The sequence below is a fragment of the Dendropsophus ebraccatus genome, chromosome 8 (genome assembly GCF_027789765.1).
Source record: "Dendropsophus ebraccatus isolate aDenEbr1 chromosome 8, aDenEbr1.pat, whole genome shotgun sequence".
Classification (NCBI taxonomy): domain Eukaryota; kingdom Metazoa; phylum Chordata; class Amphibia; order Anura; family Hylidae; genus Dendropsophus; species Dendropsophus ebraccatus.
Genome location: NC_091461.1, coordinates 50,950,440 through 50,977,691, shown reverse-complemented (window position 1 = coordinate 50,977,691; position 27,252 = coordinate 50,950,440).

Here is a 27,252-nt window from a genome sequence, read left to right as displayed (position 1 = left end):
TGGCAAATTATGAAAGCAAAGTCATGTTAACAGTTCACAGTTTTTATTATACCCTGTTAAAATTTCTTTTCCATTCTCATCAACTAAAAGCAGTCAAGGAGTATGTGTACATCATGGATAAGGACAGGGTTAATCTTTCAGAGTTGGATGTGGAATTGTAATATTAAATATTCCTGAAATGCATTCATGTTGACAAGCTGAGAAGCAGTAGCCTGTGCGCAGGTTATGGGTAATTAGTGACTATATCGTGATACCTTGTATCTTGGATACCAAAGCATCCCAGATGTACCGAGGGCTACTGCTGCCTGACAGCAAAACATAGCAAGTAACAATTAGAGGTTTTCTGAATTTATTCAGACTAAGCTTGTGGGAATCGTTCTGCCTGCAGTCTTGCATTACTCTGTTCTATACTGATGGGTACATCTGGGGACTTATTTTAGGACTGCCTCCTTATGACAGTCACTTTGCCCTAGTATTCACTACTACACCTTATATAGAGTCCTCACATCTATATGTTCTGCATTTTTACAGTAGGAAAACCTGCATACATAATGAGACGTCACCTCCGCTATAGGAATAGATGATATCCTTTCATGAACAGACAATTATCTGCAAGATTTTTCACCTTTTTATATGCGTGGAGGGTTTTTTTCTTTCTGTAATTGGGAAATAAAATGCTATTAGCCTGTGCACTCACATACTTTATCAGATGTACATGTGATTTTTGTCCATCATTCTTTATGAATACTGGATTTTATTTTTTTTAAAGCTTATTAAATAGAAATGATAAAAAATAAGCACATACACCGATCTCGCAGGACCTAAATGTGGTATATATCTCTTGAGTAAATTGAGGGTATAAAAACATGCGGTGTGTTACAAAACAAGTCAGCGGAAGATGATAGAGAAAAGTAAAGATCTAAAACCAGAGACGTCCTTTAGGCTAAGTTCGGAAACTTATAAATACATTAACCCCTTTAGGACTGTGTGAATTTTCGTTTTTGCCCTTTCATTTCTTTCTCATTGTATTTAAAAGGCTGTAGCGCTTCTAATTATACTTTGCAATGACAGACTTAATTTTTCCAATTTTGCACTTTGGCGGGTTTTTGCGTTTATACCAATTACCGTGCAAGACCAGGAATGTGATAATTTAATAGTTCGGGCGATTACGCAGGTGGCGATACAAATATGTTTATTTATTTATAAAATAGGAAAAGGGGGGTGATTAAAATTTTTATAAGGGGTGGGGGGTTTTTATTAATGAAAAAACTTTTTTTTTTTACATAGTAATTAGAAGTCCAGCCGGGTAAGTTAAATGAATCGCCCCTCCGCAATCGTATTGCGGTGGTGGGGGGGCGATCTGCCCACTACACCACCAATGATGAGGACAAATAGCCATTTAGATGCAACTGTCAGCAATGACAGCTGCATCTAAATGGCTCATTAGTGAGTGCAGCGATCGGACCGTGCCTGTTAATGGCCGCAGTCCTGGGCTATTATTAGCATCCGGGATTGTGGCGGTTCAGAGTGGGGTCGCCGCGCGGCCCAGCTCTGAACTTCCCTACCCGACCGAGGACATAGTGTTACGTTCTTGGTCATGAAGAGGTTAAATAACAGCTGCAGTTGCAGGTTTGCAATCACGGCTGTTATTTAATTAATTTGATAATCACTTTAATTGCTATAGAATCCTGGCTGGAGTGTACAGTATACGCACTGGCAGTGACATGTCAGTTTTTTTCCGCCACTATTCAATAATAAGTGGCCGCACAAAACTGACAGTGCAGACAATGTGAAGTGTGGCTACGGCCACACTTTACATTGTCTGCTATGGGCAATTGGAATGCAGGCACACAAGAATTCACCGGCATTCCAATTAAAAAGAGATTAAGTAAATTTGGCCGTTACTGCAGTACCTGCCGGGATGAACTTCACAGACGGCGGCCCGTGTCATATAGAATGTGAACCCGGCCCCATACTGTATATTGCTTGCAATGTCCATATTTTCAGTAAATGCCAGTAAAATGTAGTCATACTATATGCTAAAATTTTGCCATCTCTTGTCTATTGAGATGTTCTGTTAACTCAGTTCACACATAGTTTAACCTTTTTTTTTCAGCCAAGAAGAAAAATTAATGGGCTTCTTCTTCTAGGCTGTTTATTGTCAATTCAAGTGAAAAGAAGTTAATAACTTCTGTAGATAGTGGGACCAAATTTAAAAAGTCACTATTGTTTTACAAACTTTGCATAGATCAATAATACAAGTGAATATAAGAATTATAAGAAATTTTGTAATATATCTTTTACAACAAAAATGCTTCCTTCTTCTGATATCGAGCATCTTAACCCCCTTTCCCTTCCTTCCCATATTCCCACTAGCTAAAATGTATTCCTCTCTAAATCAGCGATAGGGTAAGGGATCAAGTTACAAGCAAGGCGTCCTCTATGGAGGGGGGGGGGGAGGGATGTTAGGCTCTGCCCATTAGCTCTGGAGGAAGTGAAAATTACAGAGGCAGCTTGCAGAACAGAAATGCCATATATAAGATATATGATGGCCAGATATAGTGCTGTTCCTCTTGCAAATACATATGGAAGCTTATCCAGCAGCCCATAGAAGATAGCAGCGGTCTGCTGCCACCGCTCCCCTTCCACAGAGCGACGGCAGCAGATCACTGCTATCTTAGTCATTTGTCTTTCAACATGTTGAAAGACAACAACAGACAACGATCAGCTGACATCGTTCATGTCTGCTGATCGTTGTCTTCTATTACACGAGAGGATTATCGGCCATAACGGCCCAACAATTTGCTGCCAGGAACACATTAGTTAATTAGCCTCAGTGCGTATGTGGTGTCCCACTAGGGGTGTTGCAGTTATATATACCCTTCACAAAAGTCTGTACTTATTGTATTCTTATTGTGATGAAAGTAGTACTAAAAATCACCACAAGATGCCGCTATATTATGTATGTGTATATGGGAACTGCACAGCTGAAGGATTGCAAAGATTGATTTTGTGTGTGACGAGAATCTGTAGACCAGTAGGAGTTCTACTTTCTTCTTTCCCATCATCTCCCTCCTTTCTTCTTCTGTTGCACTCTTTCACCCACTCACAGAGCACCATACACACTTGGGAGGAAGTGAGTCACACAGGAGACAGGAAGGGAGGAGTCTTTCGTTCTGGACGTTGTAGAGGAAGGACACCAGTCAGATAGCTCTCCACAGTGGTCCTATCTGGGCCCTGGCCCTCTGCTAGGTCCCCATACCCCAAAAGGTTCAGTCTTAGTCAGTACCCTGCATGGGAAGGACGCAAGACAGCACACTGCTACCAGCTTCTTGACTAGTAACACTCCAAAGCACTATGCACTGTTAAACTCCTCTTAAGAGAGGACAAGCCAGAGACAACCTCAACCCACGCCAAGGACTAGGAGAGTCACAGAGCAGGACCGTATCAACAATAGAGCCGAAGAGCCAGGAACTCATCCGGACAGAGCAAAGTTGCGAGAAGCCTAGGAACTCTGTCTCGCAGTGCGGGTGTCAGCAGCGAACCCTCAGCATTCCGCTTAACCCAGGTAACAAGGTATGGGGCCTGTGTCACCCATTAGGAAGGTTCAGCCAAGTTTAGTGGGCATAAGGTGGTGTGGTCAAAGGTCAATACATGGGCACAGGTGTTCTTATTCTTCTGATTCTTCTTCTAAGTATTCTACCTCATCCTCCAACATCCCGGCAGAGCACAGTACTACATGGGTTGAGACACTCACGGCATCCTCCTCTCTGCTATTCTACTTTTTGTGTTACTCAGTACAACCCAACCAACACGACTATACCCTACACTGCACTTCTACTACAGATCTGGTTGTTCTATTGTCAAGTGTTTATTGGAACTTTGTCAAGTGTGTCTCAGAGACTTTATCTAAAGGAACCTCGTATTGTTGAACCTGAATTACCTGCTGCACATTACAGATAGTAAATCAACTCAACTATAACCGGAGACTCTGTGATTATTCATGGAAACTAACGACACAGCACACACCGCAACCTTGGGACATTCTCCCCTTTCTGTGGGTGGCGGTTCCTACTATCCGTGAGGGTCATTATACCACTCTGGCCATCCGTGACATAGCCCCAAGGGACCCAGTAGCAACCCGGCAGGACACTGACCACGGGGGAAAAGAGTACAACCGGCCTTGTCAAATAAAAGCAGGCACTGGCGTCATGTGACAACATTCCAAGGTCTGGCTGTAACTCGGCTATTTACCATAAAAGCGGTGTCACACTATAACATCTAGCAAGTTACCGTCCGCTCCGCCGATATAACATCACACCGGGGTACACCACATGTACCCTCAGTGGGTACATTATGGTTACTTAGTTTGTAAGGCCCCGTTCACACTGAGCAAGAACGTCAGAATTCTCCGGCGCGGAATCCCGCCGTGCTCAGTGTCCTGCTTTGAGTGAATAGAGGACGTGCGCTCCTCCGCTGCCGCCGCTCTCCGCTCAAAGGAATGACAGGTCCCTTCTTAGAGCGGGGAGCGGCGGCTGCGGACACTGAGCACGGCGGGATTCTGCAGCAGATAGCACGGAATTCCGACATTCTTGCTCAGTGTGAATGGGGCCTAAGGCTGCAAAAGGACATACCGTGTTTTCCGGTGTATAAGAAAACTATTTAACCCCTGAAAATCATCTTAAAAGCCGGGGGTCATCTCATACACCTGGTATAGTACTTACAGCCCTGTGTCAAATTGGCGTGGCCGGTGCTTCTCAAACTTTTTCTACTGGAGCCTCACCCAACAGACAAAATAATGCCTGGGCCTTACTAGACTGATCAAGAGGATGCTGGGGCCTCACCATCTGTGGTAGAAGTCTATGCAAATGTAAAAACTATTGCTCAGTCTCCAATTGTCTCCTAATCTCTGTATAACATAAAATAAGTACACATTGAGTCAATAATGATCCTAAAGCAGAGACTGTTGGAGTCAGGGAAAGGACTGTGCAGATCATGGTCACTTTTGTGAGAACTGCCTCCCAAGCTGAGCCTCACCAGCAACTAGGGGGTGCCTCATTGGTAAGACCCGCCTCCCAGTTTGAGAAGCACTGGCCTAGAGTATCTATGTCCAAGGCTTGCACCACCTCTCCATCCCTCCTCCCCGCCCTCCTCACCATTAGAAAGGCCCCAGGCAGGAATGCTCCTATTCATCACTTGTCTGAACACTGCATATGGGCCTTAACAATCCAGTAGATGTACAGTGCTCAGACAAGTGGATAGAAGAATTCCTGCCTGGGGCATTCCTAATAAGGAAGAGCGCGGGGAGGAGGGACAGAGAGGCAGTGCAAGCCTAGGGCACAGACACTGTAGGCCACGCCAATTGGATACAGGACTGCAAGTGTAAAAGTTGTTTTTTAGGACAATAACTGCATCACCAGCTGAACAGGGCCCAGGACAGATTGTGGATAAAAAGCAGCAATCTGAAGGTACAAGTGGTTTGGAGGGGGGGAGGGGCAGATTGTGGGTACAGAGTCACTTTAAGTAGAAAACAGAAGAGAAACTATATAAATATGGCATTGCTGTAACTGCACTGATCCACACTTGACATGTCATTTTTCCAACAGAGTAACAGACATAGAAATAACCCCCCAGCCCCCAAGAAAAAAAAAAGTGTGTCACGTGCCAAAGTCACAGCTAAAGAAATAAAATTAGCTGACTATTTAGAAGAACGAAGCGAAGATTGTGATTGAATGTACATTGTTATTAGTATGAATCTTAAGATGACCAGCGCTCACACGTGAATACGTGTGGTTGGTGACTTCTGGTTATGATAAGAGCTGGAGAATTCTACACAAAGCATTCCTAGATTGTAACACAAGCTCTGGGACGACTTATGCAGGTCCAAAACTGCGGCCCCAATGTTACCTAATTTAAACAATATGTGTAATGTGAATGGCTGCCTCCTAATAGAGCGTGACATTGAACAAGAGTACATTGGCATTTGTGCATCAGAATGTGAAATCACACAGGGGCTAATTATACAGGGGACCAGACTGGAGCTGTAACGTGATAGTATAGATGCTGCTTGTTCTACAGCCATGCATTTATCAAGCTGCTCATCCTAATTATTACACCAGCATTTCAATGTGGCTTCTGTTACTACAGAAAGACGGCACGGAGCGATGGCTTGCTTTATTGACGTTCTCTCAATGTAGCGCTCCATATGCCGCGAGCTCTGGGTTATACTATCTCTCCAAGGCTATCCAAAGGAATAAATGACACTTTATCTGGGTAATGCCTTGCCTAGACTGCTTTAATGCATTGTGGATAATGGGGCACTTCATGTAAATTATATGGATATTAGGAATCAACAAGGAGGCGGAGGTGAATTCTGATTTCCATAGTAGTTTACATTAGAGGTTGCTTTGTTACAATGTGCTTATATTCCTGTTTTAGTAAGTTTGCATACATCAGAATAATTTATATATCTACATTATTACAATGTACAATGCAGTAGATATGTAAAAATAACCGAAAACAAATAAAAATGGGATTAGTCAAGGTACTATGTACAATTACTACATTAACATATACGCTTGTATAGGGTAAATTGCTACCCGTGTAGAAAGTGACTGGTATCCAGCTGTTACATATTACACTGTAATGGGTGCCATACCCCATTTCCTCTTTGGGATACAATTCCTAGAGCTCCTGTTGCATTGAATAAGTCTCATTACCCTTCCATGTCCATAGGCATGTAGCAATGATTATTGTGCAATTCATTGCATCCTACACATTGGGATGTTCTGCACATAAGGCATGTGCCCCCATGCTGTGTATCAAACACTGTCTAACCATGTGTCAACACATAATACTTATGTCACAATTATTTTATCCATATGTGTCCAAGTTATAGAATAGCTCATAGACCCTAATCATCTACCAAGTGCTATTTATATCATGTATGGTATGCACCAGGAGGGAGAGGCTTGCATGGGAAGGGGGCACCTATAGTCACCCTACTGAGGGTAGCTATGCCCTTTAAAACATACAGTAATCCAATGTCATTAATATATTTACAATATTCAGTGAAACCTCTTTTAGAAGACTATCTAAGGCCACATTCACACAACGTATTTTTTTAATTAATCACAGACGTTATTGCAATTTGCAACAATGGCCGTGATTAATTAAAAAAATACATTGCATTGACAATGAATGGAATCCCATCCAGAGTTTATACACATAGTATATACTCCGGCCAGGATACCTAGCAGCCGCACAGAAAACGACATGTCAGTTTTGTTCGACAGCCATTCATGGACACACAACCCTGACAGTGCACAAAATGGAGAGTGCGACTCCAGACGCACTTTACATTATGTGCAATGGTGAATTGGGATGAGGGCACACACAGATACACCCGCCTCCCAATTCAATAGAAATTAAGTTTTTTCCGGCCAGTAATGTAATGCAGTACCGGCCAGGATGATCTTTACTGACACCAGCCACTCTGTGACACGGCCGGGTCGCAGAACGGCCGGTGTCATATGTTGTTTGAACGTGGCCTAAAATTGAATGGAAAGTGGTCTTCTATGAGGGTGGTCCTCTCAAGAAAAATGGCCATGCATAATGCATGATAGCCTTTATATGCATCACTCACTTAAAATCTGGTTGGTCTGGATAAGGAGGTGGTCCTTCATAGCGGTTTCACTGTAATTGTAGAATCCAGAAATTGGTTACGGACATACATATTACTAATTAGCTGTGATGTTTTTGTGATATTCTATACTCTCAGTCAATGTGGTTTAATGGTAAAGCTTAGTATTTCAGTGTTTTGTGCATATTCATTCATCTTTGCCTTTGACTATGACTTTCTTATATAGATATAGGAAATAGGAAATAGAAGGTGGTTTGATTTGGGCCCTTATAAGACCTTCCTGAAATGGTTGGCCTGGCTCCTAAGATAACAGGTTTTTACCAATGCAATGAAACCTTTTCACCTTAAAAAGTTGCCACATTATAAGAAGAATGGTCTGAAATGAATATAATGGTTACAATGTGCTTGTAACTGGAAACTGTAATGTTAGAAGAGAAGGAAGGAAATACAGTCAGACAACACAGTCTTGGAAGCAGTAAAGAAGCAGGAAAGTGACTAATTAGCTTTTGTAAATTCAATCAGCATTTTTTACCAGCCCCAAGCGACCAAAGTGATGTATGTACAACCTGACATTGACATCCAAACCACCAGCCTTCCATATGGCTTAGCCTCATGCATATGGCCATAATACACCTTTGTTTTGTCTGGGGCCATATTTCCCATAGAAGTGTCTTAGGCCTCTGTACCTGTACCTCACTATCTCTAAAATAATTATTTTTTCTGTTAAATTCATATGAAAGGACAGAAAATAAAATGGTAGCATGCTCTATTGGACCTCAGTGTAACATGGTACACAGTAACACAGTCAGGCTATGCTTTTTCCCTATTCAAGCTATGAGCATAAACCTTTGAGGGTATTGGAAAACAGCTTATACATGGGTATACTTAAAAAAAAACTGTATGTAATCTACCCCTGTAGCTGTCATCCCTTGTAGGCAGTGTACCCCTGCAGGACTATCTCTAGACAATATCTCACTGTACGTAAGACCCCATATAGGCAATACAAGGGGTAATACAAGGGGTCCTAGTAGGTAGGACTCCTGTAGGTTTTATTCTCCTTTAGGTAGGCCCCTCTGTACATCCCCTGTAGACAATATTCCTTTGTAGGTAGAACAACCTGTAGGTAAAAAGGACTCTCTGTAGATAGAATCCCCTATGGGTAATTTCCCCCCATAGATAGTACTCCCTGTATGTAGGACCCTCTGTAGGTAGAACCCACTATAGCTCTGTAGATCAAACCCCACAAAATAAATATAAATTACATATATATATGTGTGTGTGTGTGTGTGTTATATTAATATGCTTGTCCCGGTTCTCATTGTTACATCTATCTATCTATCTATCTATCTATCTATCTATCTCTCTATCTATCTATCTATCTATCTATTGTATGTTTGGTTGTTGTCTAAGAACCTGTTCATCACATAATGTATGCTTAGGCTATGTTCACACAAATTATGTCTGCAATTTGAAACAACGGCTGTGATTTATCCAAAACACAAGTTCTATTGAAATGAATAGAATCCTGTCCGGAGCGTATACGCATAGTATACGCTCTGGATGGGATTTCATCCGGCCACACAAAAAACTGGCATGTCACTTTTCTGCGGCCGCTGTTCATTGAATAGTGGTCACAGAGAACCTGTCAGTTCACACAATATAGTGTGTGGCTTGGCCGCATGCTCCATTGTGTGCAGCGGTGAATTAAGATGCCGGAAAGCACGGGTGCGCCAGCATCCAAATTCACCAGAACTGCAGGTACTGCAGTAACGGCCGGGATGATCTTCAGTAACACCGGCCGTTCTGTTAACATCGGCTAGTGTTATAGGTAGTGTGAACTCAGCCTTAGCCTGTAGCCTGTTGTCCATGTTTTCTGGATCTGTGGAGGTCCCAGTGGTTGGACCCTCATCAGCTTGTTAACACGTATCCTATGGATAAGAGATAACAAGCTGAAATGAGAGACTGCCCCCAGCGGGAGGAATTCCCCTCCCCTCTATGATGCGGCTCTGGTTTATTTATGGTAAAAGTACTGCTTCAAAGTGGTGTACAAAAAAAAAAACTTTGAACCCCCCCCCCCCCCCCCCCCCCAGGTGAAAAACAGCCATAAAAAGATGTAAATAAGAAACAAGATTTTTAAGTACATACAATAAGCACCAATATCTTAAGGACATTTTGAGGGATTAATAAGATTAAAGAACTCCAAATGAGATATAACAAGATGCTAATTAGTGATATGTAAATGAACAACATAAAGCATCTACAGTATAATAAGACATACATTGCCTCTAAAGCGCATTTCAATAATTAATTGTGGATGTAAAGATCAATTAAATAGGGACTTTCTATAGAATACGCCTCCATCCTCCAGGTTCATGTTCAAAAAAATACTTTCAAAGTAATATAATATTCTAGGAAACTATTTGGATGATTTGTGCTGGACCAATGGCAGATTTTCCCGCTGGCTGGTCAGTCATCAAATGTCATCAAATCTTTACCTTTTTACTTTTGTATAATATATATATATATATATATATATATATATATATATATATATATATATATATAGCCATTATTTAATTATGTCTCCTATGTAAGGCATTAACTTGTTGGGTGAATCTATACTTACAGCAAAGCTTGATGCAATTGTCCCTTATAAACAGAATTATGGTAGAACCAATACCACAGGAAGAAAGCAAACATATTGCCAGTTAGCAGAATACAAAATTCCCTCACAAAATATTTGCATATATTTTTGTTCAAAGATTAAAAACTGCCCACGAGAGTAGCTGCTTTCTGCTCCACATAAGAATGCAAACTTTTCGCTCTTTGCAGCCACCCATTGAGTGCAGATTGGTGGCTCATGGTTCCTGTGGCTTCCAGTTGGCCGCATGAGTTCCTCTGATGTCATAACAGATAATGGACAGAGATCTTTCTGTTTTTTTGTGGTTTTCATTCTGGCCACAAAGGTTTCCAGTCTTTGCTTGTTTCTTCTTACTGATCTAAGATGCAGCTTAGTTATTTGGTTATTTTTTTTGGTACAAACGAAAATACATGAATAGATGCAGTAACATCACCCTGCTAGACTGGCACCAGCAATAAATGCTACTCAGCTCCTTAAGGGCTAAAACAACTTTCTTATTTTCTTCGTTTTTCTTAGTTTTTGCCTCACTTCATTGCATCAACTATAATGCACTGCCCTACGGAAGTGGCCTAGATTGTGTATGCATTAGGCTGGCACAACCTCGCTATCCCTCCTCCCCACCCTCCTCATCATTAGGAATGCTCCAGGTAGATTGTCTCCTATTCCCCACCTGTGGCAGCCCGGCACATGGGCTGGATCGTTAAGACACCTGTGCAAATGTTCAGAGTGGAGAAAATTTTCCATTGGCATTCCTAATGATGAAGGGGGGGGGGGGAGGGACGGAGGGGTGGTGCAAAGTTAGAGCACAGATACTCCCGTAGGGCACGGGGCTGCCAGTTTAAAAGTAGTTTTTTAGCACAATAACTGCATCACCTGCCGAACGGACCCCAGGACAGATCTTTTTATGTTTTTATGTACATTAAAAAAATGAATGTGTTTTGATCTTTTTTTATACATAATGGAAGTCACGGGAAAACCAGATCAAAACGGATGCACACAAATGTATCTATTTTTCCAAAAACAGATAAAAACGGATTGCAAACGCGTGTGTGAACCCAGCCTAATAATGTCAGAAGCCCATGTGTATACCTAACCTAATAAATAAAACTCAAGACAAGAAAAGTGGTATAAACTGACAATAATGTTTTTTTGGGGGGTCACCTTTAAATTCAACCATAAATATCTTTATTATCCAATAAAATACTTTTGCAATAACATTTCATATCATTTCAACAAACATAGACCAGGTCCTCAGAGAAGGCCTCTGTTACCATAACCCCTACTTATAATTCATTGTGACAAAAGAAGGAACTTTATTAAACAAGGCAGGTGGGCAGGCGCTGAAGCTGCTCCAGGCGACAAATGAATCAGTACTCCAGATTGTAGATATGAATAGATCTACTTCTTCCCGTTCAAACTTGGTCAGCCAATCAGAATATGGTTCAAACATCAGCCCAGCTACCAGGGCAACTGCCCAGATACCAATCTGCCTAGGGATAACGCTGTCATAGACCACCGTAGCCAATCAGAGCCTGGTTTACATGGTAGGAACCATCTGTAAAACATAGAAACGGGGGGGGGGGGGAGTCGGGGGGATTGGGGAGAAACACATCTGCATAGAGACAGACATCTTGGCCTTAACCAACTGGCCCCTGGACCTTTGACATCATGTGCACCAAAGGCAAAGGCATAGGGGTCATTTCAGCATCCAAAACATACTTTAACAGGTGAAACTTTAGGCTATGTTCGCACACCATATATTTTCGTAAAATCACGGCCATTATACAACGGCCATGACTGTTACGGACTTATACGTTGTGTAGCCGTCTATGGGATCCAGGCCAGAGCATATGCACATAGTATACGCTCTGCGGCCGCTATTCATTGAATAGCGGCCATAGAAAACATTGTCAGTGCATACTATAGAGCGAACGGATCTGGCCACTTGCTCCATAGCATGCAGTGGAAAGTTCTGATGTGGGAGCGCACAGATGCGCCCGCATCAAAACACTGCGGCTCGAAAGATCATCCGGGAGGATCTTTTCAGAGACCGGCTGTTACGTGACTTGTGTGAACATAGCCTTATTGTAGGAAACTTCTTAAAGGCAACCGCTCTGGGACACTGCAGATACACCTAATGGATGGTCATAGTTTAGTGCTAACGTGGCCTTAAATATGTTTTGCCATGAACAAGAATCAATCTCTAAAGTTCTGTTTTGGAAAGTTGTTTCCTTCATCCAAACCTGTTTTAGCTAAATAAAACATATAGAGAAAATGCCGACCACAACTACAGCTGTTTCTGTATAGTAATCCGTGTGATGTGTGATATATTGCCTTCTCATAATCAATGTGGGCAAAGGAACAATGGAGCAGTTGCCTATAGCAACTAGATTGTTTCTTTTATTTTTATTTGGTTACTATGGGCAGCTGCTCCACTGTTCATTGTTTCATATTGCTCCACATTGTTTCATAATTCTCCAGAATGTCCTCATGTTAGTTTTTCTTTGTATTTTATTGTATTTCAAAGCCTTATCTCTTATGTGCAATTAGAAATTATCTGTTAATTATACATTATATCGGGTGTAACTAAAAACCCCTTTAGCCTCAGGGCAAATGTTGGACCTATGTAATGTTGGGCTGTAACAGTGCCTACTAGAGAAGAGCAAACTTCGAGCATGCTTGAGTCGATCCGAACCCGAACTTTTAGCATTTGATTAGCGGTGGCTGCTGAACTTGGATAAAGCCCTAAGGCTATGTGGAAAACATGGATATAGTCATTGGCTGTATCCATGTTTTCCAGACAACCTTAGAGCTTTATCCAAGTTCAGCAGCCCTGCTAATCAAATGCCGAACGTTTGGGTTCGGATCGACTCAAACCCGGTTCGCTCATCTCTAGTGCCTACTTTGTGCCACCCATGTAGTATTAAGGCCCTTTATATGCCCTCACATAGTAGAAAGGCCTCCATCTGTGTCCTCATTTAGTAGATAAGCCCCCTCTATGCACATCCATATAGTAGTTAGCCCTTCTCTGTGCATATATATAGTTTATATATGTATATAGTGCACATATATAGTAGTTAGGCCCATCTGTCTCCCCATATAATAGTTAGGCTTCTCTGTGCATCCATATCCTAGTTAAACCTTCTTTGTGTATCTTATATAGTAGTTAGTTATTCTATGAATATCCATATAGTAGTGAGGCTGTCTCTGTGCATCCATATGGTAGTTAATTGCCTCCCCATATAGAAGTGTTTTCCCATATAGAAGTTAGGCCTCTCTGTGCCTCCATGTAGTGTAAGAGCCCTCTGTACACTAGTCATGTAGTTAGGCCCCATGGGTCCAATACTACCGTCATAGCTTCTGTTCTGTCATTGCTTTGAGAATTTGTGCAAATTATTAATTTTCAACTAAATTCAGTAATTGTTAGTAAGTGCTAAAAATATCACTTGTGAGGTCAACAAATCACTATATGTAAATGAATGCAGTTATGTAAGGGTGTCTTCACACATACAGGTTTTTAATTGCAATTATTCAATACAAAGCCAGGAACAGATCATAAAGGACACGCATAAAGGACAGGTTGGCTTTTGCCTATTTTCAGATCAATTTCTGGCTTTGTTTAAATAATTGCAATTAAAAATCTGAATGTTTTAACACATTCTAATTGTTTAGCAATTAAAAAGGGAGTTGCCATGTAAAAGTGTCTAGTTGTGTGCATCATGGGGACTATTCTTAACATAATTTTGTCATGTGACTAAGAGTGTATGAAATAAACACCACGGGGGAGATTTATCCAACTGGTGTAAAGTAGAAGGGTCTTAGTTGCCCCTAGCAACAAATCAGATTCCACCTCTCATTTTTCAAAGAATGTATGAGGAATGAAAGGTGTAATCTGATTGGTTGCTAGGGGCAACTAAGACAATTCTACTTTACACCAGTTTGATAAATCTTAACCAAATGTTTTGTTGTGTTGAATGTTTCCTTCATGATCAGTCAAATAAGCAATTAAATGACTAGATAATATGCTTCATAGTGTGAACTCTTACTTGAAAGGGTTATCCAGGCTTAGAAAAACATGGCCACTTTCTTTCAGAAACAGCACCACTCTTGTCCATAGGTTGGGTGTGGTTTTGCAGGCAAGGTCCTTTGAAGTGAATGAAGCTGAACTGTAATACCATATACAACGTAGGGACAGGTGTGGTGCTGAAATTTTTGTACGGGCCCTATTACAATGGCTGGTAGCCAGGACTTGTCACCAGTCAATGACGTCACTCAAAAGTATAACTGTCAACACATCATATTGAGCAGCAACAGTTTAACTCGTATATACATGTATGCGGGGTTACGATAATGTGCAGCAACCCCAGACGTGCATGTACATGAATATGCATTAAGGGGTTAAAATAATTGGTAGTCGCCCCGTACCACACATCCATCCTCACAAAGTTAATGGGCCATAGGAACAATATATGAGATATGCCTACAATCCTGGTGTGATCTAGCCATGGGCTTATTTACACCTGTTTTCTTGCATGACAAAAAGCACCTAATACTAGATATTGTGGAAAAACCCTGCTACCATATTATTCATAAATTCTAGTTGTGCCTGTTGTACTAGTAGACATTATTATGCCTAAGACCAATGCCGTAATCTTGTTTTGTGAGTGACGTACACTGACGCACTGTTGTCTGTAAACCAGAAATCATAGCAAAGGAAAATTTTGATGTAAGTTGTGTAAAACATAAGGCAACATTGGCCGCCATATGTTTGTCCAGGGAATCATTGTGATCATCATTTATTAAGTGGTCAGGTGGCCAGATCGCGGATGTGCATCTGTAGTTGTCCACAATGTACAGACCTGTTCATTAAAGAATAAGAATAATGACCTGTGCCCCAATTGCAAGTCTGTACTGAAACATACCCGTTTTTTTTGGCGTTTTTTAACAGCTCATGGGCATTTAACCCTTAGGAAACACAGCCAGTTTTCATTTTTGCGCTTTTGTTTTTTCCTCCTTGTGAATATAAGTCCATAGTGTGTGCATTTTTCTACCTAGAGACCCAGGTGAGCCCTTATTTTTTGCGTCACTAATTGTACTTTGCAATGGCAGGCATTTTTGCCTAAAATCTGTCATGAAACCAGAAAAAAACTATATGTGTGGTGAAATTGAAAAAAAAAACACACAATTTTTTATTGAGGGGGGGGGGGGGGGGGGGGGAGTTTTACGCCGTTCGCCCTAGGGTAACACTGACTTGTTATGCATGTACCTCAAGTTGTTACGATTACAACGATATGTAACTTGTATAACTTTTATTTTATTTGATGGCTTTTAAAAAATTAAAACCTTTTAAAAAAATTATATGTTCCTTAAAATTGCTCTATTACCATGCTTTATCCTTTGGTCCATGGGGCTGTGTGAGGTGTCATTTTTTGTGCCATGATGTGTTCTTTCTATCGGAACCTTGCGCATATGCGACTTCTTGATCTCTTTTTATTACAATTTTTCTAGATTTGATGCAACCAAAGATGCTCAATTTTGCACTTTGGAATTTTTTTTATGCTTACGCCGTTTACCGTGCAAAATCGAGAATGTGATAATTTAATAGTTCAGGCAATTACGCACGCGGCGATAGCAAACATAATTGTTTATTTATTTTTATCTATAAAATAGGGAAAGGGGGGTGATTGATTGAAAACAATTGGACGTGTGAATGTAGCCTAATAGGTTTGTACTGTCTCCGCAATTTGTGAACAGATTATATGGACGTGTGAATGCAGCCTTAACCCCTTGCCTCCACAGCCTGTTTTGGCCTTAATGCCCAGGGTCTATTTTTCAAATCTGATCTGTCTCTTTTTTTTAACCATTATACCATGTCACAGAGGCCTTGCGGTGCGAAAATATTTGTGTAAGACAAGTTGATGTTTCCATCGGTACTATTCTGGGGGACATGTGACACAGTGATAATTTATTTAATTTTTTATGAGGTTGTACAAATAAAAAACACAATTTAGCAGCTGTTACATTTTTTTGTACGCCGTTTACTATATGTCACATATGACATATGTTATTGCTATTCATACAATTACAGTGATATCAAGTTTATATGGCTTTTGTTATAGTTTATGGCATTTATACTATAAAAACTGTTTGTGTCTTGAATATTGTAAGAGCAGTAATATTTTTATTTTTTCACCAATGGAGTTATGTGAGGCATTTTTTTGTGGCAATGTAGCTTTTGGGTACATATGACGTTTTGATAGCTTTTTTCTATATTTTTTAGGGGGTGGGATTAACAAAAAAAATGTAATTTTGGTTAGCTTCTTATTTATTTTTTTGCTGCATTAATCGGGTGGGATAATTAATGTAACAGGTTAATAGACAGGGTCATTAAGGATTCGGCGATACCAAATATGTGTACTTTATTTATAGGGGATCATTTATAAAGGGGGATGGGGAATGTGTATATTTATTTATTAATACAGTGGTACCTTGGTTTAAGAGTAACTTGGTTTAAGGGTGCCTTCACACCTCCCAGTTTCACAGCGGATCTCACTTCTGCGGATCCGGTATCAATTCATCCCTATGATAGCACATATTCGGAGCGGGATTACCCCCCCGATCGCTCGCACAGCTCTGGGAGGGTGAAGGGGAGGGCTCAGAGGGAGCAGATCTCCCTTCGGATTCCCCATAGACACTGCGATCCCACGGACCGCGGCGCCTATGGGGTTAACTGCCCGGGGGGAAACACGGCCAGGGACAGCAGGGGGGGGGGGGGGCGCTAGGGAAAAAATGACATTCCAGGAACGTCATATTGCAGGAACTATCTGCTTTACATGATGTTCCCGGAATGTCAGATTTTGTCCAGCGAAAATCTCTTTCAAATCAACTGATATCAGAAAGTTATATAGATTTGTAAATTACTTCTATTAAAAAATCTCAAGTCTTCCCATACTTATTAGCTACTGTATATCCTGCAGGAAATGTTGTTTTATTTCCAGTTTGACATAGTGCTCTGTGCTGACATCTTTGGCCGAGACAGGAACTCGGTTTCGGTTTTCTATGAATCTCCATGGAAAACCTCTCCTGCTCTGGACTGATCCTGTCTCGGCCAGAGATGTCAGCAGAGAGCACTGTGTCAGACTGGAAATAAAACATTTCCTGCAAGACACATAGTAGCTAACAAGTATGGGAGGACTTGAGATTTTTTAATTGAATTACAAATCTATATAACTTTCTGATATCAGTTGATTTGAAAGAAAAAGATTTTCGCTGGACAACCCCTTTAAGGTCTGTTTGGCATTTATACTAATGTAATGTGGCAGAAGGGTAATGAGACACCCTCAGACTCCAAGACCCAGAAGTGACTGCTTCCTTCCTTTATTTTGGTTCCATTCATGCACTCTTTCTAGACATTATTCCCATCACTCAGACTAATCCTGACTATTTTCGGATGGCCACAGACCTGCACATTGGTCCTGGAATATACATCTTACATGTATGGTAACTCTTGTGAATATTCATTGAAAAATTAAACTTCTCCTCACAAAAGAATGTGGTTTAACAGATGTGAAGATCAATAGAAGCAGACACTGACTAGGACACAACTCCCTTGTGTGAGCGGCAGTATTTCAAACCACAAGACAAATAAAAAGAAGGGGCTGAAATGGGAACACTGAATGTTCTTGGTTTGGTTTCCAGCCATCTGGTGACCTTTCTCCTAAGGCTACTGACCCACTGGGGACTTAGTGTCCACCAAATTATACATTGTGTTTACCTACTTTATGTTTGGGATACAGTCCTTTCTTTGTATATGGGGGATCCATTTGTTATCTACAACTGCGAAACACTTACAGACTGAAATCACTAGAGATAACATGTGGAGGTCAGTGAACAATGCTTTAATGGATAAGATTTACAAGTGGAAAAAAAAACTAGTTTAAAAAAAGATCTCATGAAATTTTAAGCCAAAATCAATAAGAAATTTTCCCAAGAAGCCATTATTTCTTACCAATTCAAACAGCACTGTTTTATAGCAAGAAGCTCCACATAACAGACCATGTACCACTGTATAGTAAAGGAACCAGATGGGGTTTGCACATAGTAAAATCCAGATATTGAAGCATCTATATAACCGAATTCATAGGTTCTAAATTATTGGACTGGCAGGATAATTGGAATTTTAAGAAAATACGCTCTGGCCGGGATCCCAAGTGGCGCCGCAAAGAACTGACATGTCAGTTTTCTGCGGCCGCAGAAAGACCTGTCAGTTGGCTTCATTGTGTGCTATGAGAGTTCTGATGCGGCTGATGCGCCCGCATCAGAACACTGTGGCCGGAAAAATCATCCGGCCGGTACTGCCGGAACGGCCGGTCCTATATGACGTGTAAACATAGCCTTAAGGACATAGGCCCATTTCTTAAATATGATTTGGGAATTCCTTTGGGATGCTTTAACAATTCCAAGTGATTCTGTAAACATGCTACATTTTTGTCCAATAATGTTCATTGTTGGGGGACACGTTTTTGACATATCTCTGCTCAAGGGTTTAGTTCCTGAAAAGGTGCATGGCTAAAGGAATGAAGCTTTTCCCTATTAAATGACTAATTAAGCATATCACCCAATGATTTGGGGTATACATTTCTTTTGATCTTGCATCTGAACTTGTGTCTGGGATTTATTAGTTTTGTGCACCAAAATATTAAATAACACAAAAAATACACCATGCACAATACAGCCAGCATGTCGGGGAATCAGCAAACAATAATAGTTTTACCCACAATATGTCTATTCATTGTGGCATAATAATTTGTTAAACATCCTTTTTTTTAAGCTATGTTCACAGTACGTAAAACTACTGCCGTAGTTCTCACCGCAGAACTATGGCCGTAGTTTTGAGTGGTGGAACATAACCTTATTTTCAATGTGATCCCGGCATCGTATGCGCTCCGGCCGGGATCCCATGCGGTGCCGGAAAAAACTGACATGTCAGTTTTCTGCGGCCGGAATTCAGTGAATTCCGGTCGCAGAAAGACCTGTCAGTTCACACAGTGAAGCAAGCGGCTCTGGCGGGCATCAGAGCTCCACGGCCGGAAAGATCATCCCGCCGGTACTTAACGGGTGTGAACATAGCCTTAATATTTATTCATTCATTTTTATATTTATTTATTCACAGGCCTCAGACATGAAGAGGCACCTAGTAAATTTTAGGGCTCCCTTTTACGTTTGATATTTAGTAAACGTCATATCAAGAGGCCATAGGGGGCCAAAATATGTTTTTAAAAGAAGTTGAAATTCTGGGGTATATGTAATACTCTGATTGCTTTTCATTCCATATTTTATGACACGCTACCAATAAAAAGAAAACTATTCCATGCAGTATAAATGAGAAATTAAATTTATTCTGCAGATCAGTACAATTATGGAGATACCTAACATATAACTTATTTTCTGGCGTATAAGACGACTAGGAGTATAAGAGGACCCTCAACTTTTTCATTTAAAATATAGAGTTTGGGATACACTTGCCGTATAAGACTACCTCTCTTCCAACACACACCAAACAAATAGAAAACATCAGACAATAGCAACATCTGAGAGGCTGAGAAGGAGGTACAGTAATACCGGTAGGATACAAGGGCGGGCTAGGCGAGTGAAAGAGGTGTGTATTTTTGGGCACAGCGCCACTCTACCATATCTCTTTTTTTCATACCCCGGACACCTGCAGCTTGCTCTGCTCTTCATATGGTCACTGCATACAGTAGGGTTGCAGCCCTTTTCGAGTTCCCCCCATTGTATGAGGCGACCACAGATTCTCCTGTACAGTTCCAAAAGTTCCAAAGTTTTTCAGCACCCACCCTATAAGACGACACCTGGCGTATAAGACGACCCCTGACATATGAGAAGATTTTCCTGGGTTAAAAAGTAGTCTTATACGCAGGAAAATACTGTACTTTTTTATGGATTATTACATGTACACCATTAAATAATTTTTTGTTAAAAAGAAAAAAATAAATGTGTGTTTATTTATTTTCTATAATAATAAGTAAATTTTTACAATTTTTCATATTTTTTTTTACCACATTGTGGTACATCTTTGGAGTTCAGATTACCTTAAGACCATAAGTTATTTTGGTGAATTTGAATGGCATTTCATTGTTTAGGTTAAACAATGTGATTTATAGATGCAGCGAAATTACATATTCACATATACAGAATATATAATTTTATTGTCCCACTAGCAAACTGATCTGCCCTGCAATGTATTATGCCTGTTATTGCCTCACTGATTGGCTTCCACCGCTAATAACACCGGCACTGCTTCTGGACCCCGTTCCATGCTGCTAACATCTATATATGCATAGGGCATCAGTAGTTTTCACATATGGTATATAGCCACATGGTTGATGTAAATGGGTTAGGGGCTATAAGGATACCTTAAAGGGGTAGTGCGGCGCTCAGCAATTATTCACAGAATAACACACATTACAAAGTTATACAACTTTGTAATGTATGTTATGTCTGTGAATCGCCCCCTTCCTGTGTCCCCCCACCCCCGCACGTGTACCCGGAAGTGTGGTGCGCTATACATACCTGATCCGTGTCGACCGACCCCGTCCGCCATCTTCTTTAAAGACGTCACCTTCGGTAAGCCGGCCGACCCGCTCCTGCCGGCCCCCCTCTGCCGCGTCATAACTGTGCTCAGCCGCAATTGGCTGAGCACAGTTATTCTCAGCCAATCGCGGCTGAGCAGCTGATGACGCGGCACACGCCATCAGCTGCTCGGCCGCGATTGGCTGAGCACAGTTATGCTCAGCCAATCGCGGCTGAGCAGCTGATGACGCTGCGGAGGGGGGCCGGCATGCGGGACGGCTGCAGCGAGTTGGCCGGCCTCCCAAAGATTGCATCGACAGAAGACGCGTCAGGTATGTATATCGCACCACACTTCCGGGTACACGGGTGGGGGTGGGGGGACACGGGGAAGGGGGCGATTCACAGACATAACATACATTACAAAGTTGTATAACTTTGTAATGTGTGTTATTCTGTGAATAATTGCTGAGCGCCGCACTACCCCTTTAATCCTATATGACTGATTTAATTATTGATATATCTCATGGACTAGACACTGAGTTAGCAATTTCATGTTAGCTTCAGTTCCATACTAAGTGATGAAGTAAATGTTATTAATAATGTAATTCTGCTACTTCTTGAAATCCATTTGCATAAATGTGTTTTCCATGGACATGAAAAACCTTTACAGGGAAACTTTACATTAAGTGACATTTAGTTGAACAAATTTCTGTTTTACCTTGAAGTATTGCAAACGGTGCAACTACAAACTGGACAGAATGAAAGGGCTATTCCAGTTTTACCAAATCAAGTATTCAATATGTAACATAACTTACACAATTTTCAAATATATTACTATATGGCTATGTTCACACAACGTCAAAAAAAGAGAGGAAAGGCGACTGAATATTCGCGTTATTGCCGCGATTTAATTAACCTCAATGCAATGCATTGAAGTTAATTGAATGACGGACGTCCAATGCACACAATGTATAAAATAACAGACTTTGTCTGCGAGGACGTCAGTATGATGATCAAGACAAATATTTTTGGACGTCTTTTGCAAACAGCAAATGGTATTCTTTAGTTGGTCACACACAGTTTTTCTTTTTTCACCGTCCTTTCTCTGTTTTTACTATTTAATTCAATGGACTTTTTAATTAAAGATACAACCAAAGGGAAATCAGTCCACCTAAAGTAGAATAATGTACCAACAGCCATCATTGCACTGACGGGCGGCCAAACAGCTCAATGATAGATGTCATTTTAAACTAAAAATGACTGATATAATTTTTTCTTCTTAAAAACGGAGAGGAAAAAACGTGTAACCATAGCCTATCAATGTACTGGAACCTTTACCATAAAATGTCATGTGAGTTAACTGACTGTTAACCTTATTCTGAGTGTCAGTATAATTACAGCAATACCCAATTTATATAGTTTTTACTAATTTTATGACAGCCCTGGAGATCCATATATGCCCAATGGTGCCATGCCATAAAGGTATGTCATGGTGCGTTAAGGGGTTAATTGTACCCAGCAACAGGTCCCCAGAGATGGATGAAAAATGAAGAAAGTAGAGCTAGAAGTTTTCCCTTAGTCCTTTTAGCAGCACAAATAGTGGGGATTTCTCCAGCCTGTGGACTGATAGGATGGATGGAACAATAACAAGTAAATTATCCTATAAAAGGACCCTCCAAACTCCACTGCATTGTGTAATTTATTGAATACAGACTGTGAATAAATCATTAACGCCCCTTACATCCTGTCAGCAGCTCAATAGTGGGGATGTAGCAATTATACCGGCTTAGTCTGAAGTCTGATAGCATAGGGATTGGCATCGCTGTAGGCCAAAAGCAACAAAAAATTACACTGCTTCCCATAAAGGAGCTACAAATTATGGACTCCAAGAACCACCCAAGGGCAAAAGCTAATAGGGTACTCCAGCGGGGGGGGGGGGCTATTTTGGGATCGGGGAGGAAGTGGCTGAGAGAAAAGACGTTTCAAGTCCGCTCAGATCCCACCTCTGTCACTGACTGGCTGAGCGGACTTGAGTTGTCACGTCTCAAGCCCGCGTCAAACACCAGGAAGCGGTGGGGAACCGGGGACCGGAGCGCCGCTGGATCCGGGGAGGTGAGTGGACGTCTTTTCGCTCAGCCACCTCCTCCCAAAACCAGATCCCAAAATAGCCCCCCCGCTGGAGTACCCCTTAAGGTAACCCCTTAACTTCTAGACCCACAGACACAATGTTAAACTGCATATAAGATGAAACTGAAGCTTCTAATCAAGAAGAATCACTGCCACACAAGAGAGGATGTAAACCAACAAAATGCAGCATGCACGCAAGAGACAGTAGGTAGAAAAATACGTAAATTGTTCTTGAGCTCAGTTTTTTACTAAAAACACTCCCCTCTTGAACCTTATTTAGTCCCTTAATATACTTAAAGGTTTCAATCATGTCCCCCCTTTCTCTTCTTTCCTCCAGACTATACATATTCAAATCCTTAAGTCTTTCCTGATATGGTTTATGCCTCACACCCTCCACCATTCTTCTATTCTATTTTATCAATGTCCTTTTTTAGGTGAGGTCTCCAGAACTGGACACAGTATTCCAGATGTGGTCTCACCAGAGCTCTATACAGCGGGATCACAATCTCCCTCTTCCTACTGGTTATACCTCTAGCTACACACCCCAGCATACGATTTGCTTTCCCCACCGCCTGGTTGCACTGGTGACTCATTTTAAGGCTCATTTAAGGCTCATTTTAAGTGCATTATTTTACATTTGGAAACTTCAATTTCCACTGTTTGGACCACTTATCTAGCAAAGCTAAATCATTTTCCATATTACTGACACCTCCAGGAATATCAACCCTATTGCACACTTTTGTGTCATCAGTAAACAGACAAACTTTACCTATCAACCCTTCTCCTATGTCACTTACAAACATATTAAAAAGAATAGGACCCAGAACAGACCCTTGTGGCACACCACTTGTAACCAGTCTCTGCTCAGAATATACACCATTAACAACAACCCTGTGATATCTATCCTTCAGCCAACCACAAATCCACTGAACTATCCAGGGATTAAGTCCAATTTTCTCCAACTTCTCTATCAGCTCTTTATGGGGAACTGTATCAAAAGCTTTGCTGAAGTCCAGATAGGCAATATCCACAGCACCTCCTTCACCCAGCACTTTTGTGGCATAATCAAAGAAATCAATGAGATTAGTCTGACATGATTGGCCCTCAGTAAAGCCATGCTGGTTTGGATCCATCAAATTGTTGATTCTTAGGTGATCCATTATCTTCTTTTTTAGAAGAGTTTCCATCATTTTCACTACTACAGATGTCAGGCTCACTGGCCTGTAGTTACTGGGCTCTTCTCTACTCCCCTTCTTGTGGATTGGTATAACATTGGCCATTCTCCAATCATCGGGGACTTCTCCTGTTAGCAGGGATTGGTTATACAGATCTGTCAGGGGGGAAACAATCACAGATTCGAGTTCTTTAAGAACCCTGGGATGGACGCCATCTGGACCCATCGTCTTATTCAGCTTTAAACGGGCAAGTTCCTCTGCAACTTCAGCCTCTGAAAATACTGGAGCTGAACCCGTATAACTGGAGGCAATGCTGTGTCCAGCCATCATGTGACTGTGAAGGCCTCCTTTTGAAAACACTGAGCAGAGGTAACTATTCAAATAGTCAGCGACCGCCTTATCTCCATCAATAAACGCATTCTCCCCATTACTTATTTTAGTAATGCTGCAGCCATTCTTCTTCTTCTTCCTGTCACTTATATATCTGAAGAAGGTTTTATTCCCCGCAGTAACAGATTTTGCCATTTCTTCTTCTTTTGAGGCTTTAGCAGCATTTATAATCTGCTTTGCCTCCTTCTGTATAATTTTATACGTCTCTCTGTCAGCTTCATTCCCAGTCTCCTTATACTTCCTATACGCTGCCTTTTTTCCCTTTACAATGGCCTTAACCTCTCTAGTAAACCATAATAGATTCTTCTTCCTTTTACTTTTGCTAACTTCTTGCACATGTAGTCTAGTTGCCTTTTAATATGACATTTTTTAATTCTGCCCACTGAGTGCTCGCTCCCGATGTTTTATCCCACCTTCTTAATTCTTTATCTAAATACTCCCCCATTTTCTTAAAATTTGTCTTCCTAAAATCCAATACTCTTGTTGTAGTATGGGATTGGACGCAGTCCAACCATTAGCTGACATTTTCTGTTCTGTACAGATCACTTTCCAGTAATCTTTTCTTTACATCACAGAAAGGATTACAGTGAAAGGAGACACCAGTAGGTAGAAAAGATAGGATCAGGCATTCAAAATAGGTGATTGTCAGAGCTCGGCCTCCACCTTTACCTGCATAATTTCCCCTACACAGCTTACAGACCATGCCAAGCAAACTGCTCCCTAAAAGTGAATAATCTATTGTTCCTATGCTCATTGGCTTGCTGTTAAGCATATCTCCAAATGATGTTAAAAATAGCTCAGGCAAGATGGTTGCCGCCATAATAATGCACTAAAAATTAAATAAAATGTTCTGTGGGTCTACCCTTATAGGAGAAAAAGACATTAAAAGAAATATAGCTCACATAGTAGATACAACAAATTTCTGGACAGGGCATTATACAGTGCAGTGTGAGTACACTGTACAAGTTTTTTGTATACCCTTAGTTATTCTGAACTTATCAGAAAAGTGAACAGGTCACGCCTTGTTTCTATATTACAGACACAAAAAATGTGCATGTGCAGGTAACCAACTTAAAGTGTCCCTGTCGTTATTGTTAGGAATGTGACTTTGTGCTCCTCGGTCCGTGCTGGGCAGCCAAGGAGGCGCTGAGTTTGTCTATTGTTTACACTGAATGTTGTCTGAATTGTGTCTTACTTTCTAGCCACACCTGCCTTGGCTGTCAGACTTCTGGCGGTGCAGGGGTTACTGCACTGCTAGGTCTGTTCAGCTGATCTAGGTGCTAGGATCAGGGCTGAAAAAACCTATAGTAGACTATGCACAGTCTGGGCTCGAGCTCTTGAGAGCTTGGTTAAAGCCAAAGAATCTTCCAAATAACAAGCCAACAAAAGACGCATATCTGGTCCAGAGTATTGTGTGGCTTTCCACCAAAAACTTGAAGCTTAGGGTTCCGTCTGGAAAGCTAGCACCTAAATATATTGGTCAATATGTCATCACTGAGATCGTTAACCCTGTTTCTTTCAGGTTACAACTGCCAAGAACCATGCGCATTCATAAAGTGTTTCACAAATCTTTATTGAAGAGGTATGTCACCCCGGTGTTGCCATCTACTTCCCCTGCTCCTCTGGTCGTTCAGGGGGATCTTGATTTTGAGGTAGAAAAGATTCTGGACTCTCGCCGGGTACAGAACTCTGTCCAATACCTCCTCCATTGGAAGGGGTTCGGCCCAGAGGAGCGAACTTGGGTGGCGAGCAAAGATATTCATGCTCCTCGTCTCATATGCCAGTTCCATGCTCGCAATCCCTCTAAGCCAAGTCCTTTAGGTGAGGGTCCTGAGGCCCCTCAAAAGAGGGGGGTACTGTTAGGAATGTGACTTTGTGCTCCTCGGTCCGTGCCGGGCAGCCGAGGAGGCGCTGAGTTTGTCTGTTGTTTGCACTGATTGTTGTCTGAATTGTGTATTACTTTCCAGCCACACCTGCCTTGCCTGTCAGACTTCTGGCGGTACAGGGGTTACTGCACTGCTAGGTCTGTTTAGCTGATCTAGGTGCTAGGATCAGGGCTGCTCCAATCAGCTGCTGGACCTAGTCTCTGATCCTGGTTAAAAAGCAGTCAGTTGCTCACTTCCCTGCTGGCTATTAGTTGTTACTAGTCCCAGCTCCCCCATCCTAATACCCTTGCTATTGCTCTGCCAGTTTTCTGACCTTTTGCCTGACCTCCGACTATCCGCTCTCTTTCTGATTTTGTACTGTGTTGTCCGTTTGGTTTGACTTGACTAGCTGACTATCCTCCATTTTGTTTGTTTGTCTGTCTATGTTCTGTGTGTTCACCTCGGGGACCGACTCCGTGGTTGTCCCCGGCCATTTAGGCTCGTCAGTGGCAAGTAGGCAGGGACATTGGTTGGGGCAAGTTCAGGGCTCACTGTCTTGTCCGTGTCTCCCCAGCCTAACAGTTATAACTTTGAAAATCTAAATCAGCAGTTGATGTGAAATGAAGCAAGTTTGCAATATACATTCATTATTTTTGTTGTTGTCGTGCTGTAAAACAAACTTGAACTTAACAGAAATCCAGGTCCAGTCTCCTGACGTGCTGGCTGAAAAAAAACTGACTAAACCCAGGAAAAAAAGTCAGAAAACAGGAAGTGCCGTGTTTTCCATTAAAAAAAAAAAAAAAAAAAAAGAATGTAAATTGC